General features: G+C 29.8%; 1 non-coding gene across 1 annotated transcript; it reads left to right on the top strand.

Annotated features, from left to right (window-relative positions):
• The first annotated feature begins 819 nt into the window (after nt 1–819).
• On the top strand, nt 820–901 carry TRNAS-AGA (transfer RNA serine (anticodon AGA)). Its single transcript has one exon. It is a non-coding gene; the product is annotated as a tRNA-Ser (tRNA).
• The last annotated feature ends 251 nt before the right edge of the window (nt 902–1,152 follow it).

Raw genomic sequence — 1,152 nt, forward strand, 5'->3', positions numbered from 1 at the left:
TCCGAATGTTTATTAGTAGTTATTAATGATTTACTAAGAAAACAGCATGTAATTAATTGATTAATAATGATGAAAAAACATTGACTTTAATTTTAACTACAATGTGTACTATAAAGAATGTTCACATCCATAAAAGTATTTATTTAAAACATACTCTATTTTTAAGAAGAAAAACAGTTCTAACAAGTAACTAATAAAAAGCCTATAGTTAATTTATCTTATTTTTATTATTAAAATTATTTGTAATTCTTTCCTCTTATAAGAAACAAAGCGCGGCGTTGAATTCCGCCACTCAAAACGCAATATCTAGAAAACTGGGATCCGCTCCGCCTACTTCACTTTATTTAGACGACAACGTGAAAATGAAAATAAAATAATAACAATAATTGTTGTAGCAAAATGGTGACCTAACTAACTTTACTAGGATCTTTATGGCTGAATCGATGCCATTGCAAATCGCAAATGGATAAAAATTAAAAAAAAGTTTATTTGAACTTATATATATCAATGGAAAATTGCGTTTCTCGTAATCCCATATATCGAAAAAAAATATGTTAGGTGTTCCCCTACACTCCCTAACCTACCTACATGTCAAAGTCAACGCGAGTCAAGGTTACGCAGGACTTTCATATACGTCTTCTTCTTCCTCCTGGCATTAATCCCGGCTATAGCCAGGACTTTCATATACGTATATAGATATATTTAAATGAGCGTTGCAATCGAAATTTATTATAATATTGAATTAAAAACAAGTTCCTTTTACTTTCACTTTTAATTAAATTTACAAAATAATACGGTGTCTTTAAAACTACAGTAAGAGCAGTCGTGGCCGAGCGGTTAAGGCGTCTGACTAGAAATCAGATTCCCTCTGGGAGCGTAGGTTCGAATCCTACCGACTGCGAATTTCTTTTTTTACTTTATTATTCTTCATATTATTTATTAACACAAAACATTCAAAATTATTTATTATTTTATTCAAAACATCCAATTGAAGAACCTGTGTATCTTAAAAAAATTTTAACATATAAAAAACAAATCTCCAAATCCTGTCCTACTAATCCTACTTTATAATTATTATAATGTGCAAGTTTGTGAGGATGGATGTTTATTGCACTTTATGTTAATATTCTATATAATTTAGCAGGCAAAGCC

The sequence above is a fragment of the Heliconius melpomene genome, chromosome 1 (assembly GCF_056956725.1).
Source record: "Heliconius melpomene rosina isolate 202511_hmr_F chromosome 1, ASM5695672v1, whole genome shotgun sequence".
Classification (NCBI taxonomy): Eukaryota; Metazoa; Arthropoda; class Insecta; order Lepidoptera; family Nymphalidae; genus Heliconius; species Heliconius melpomene.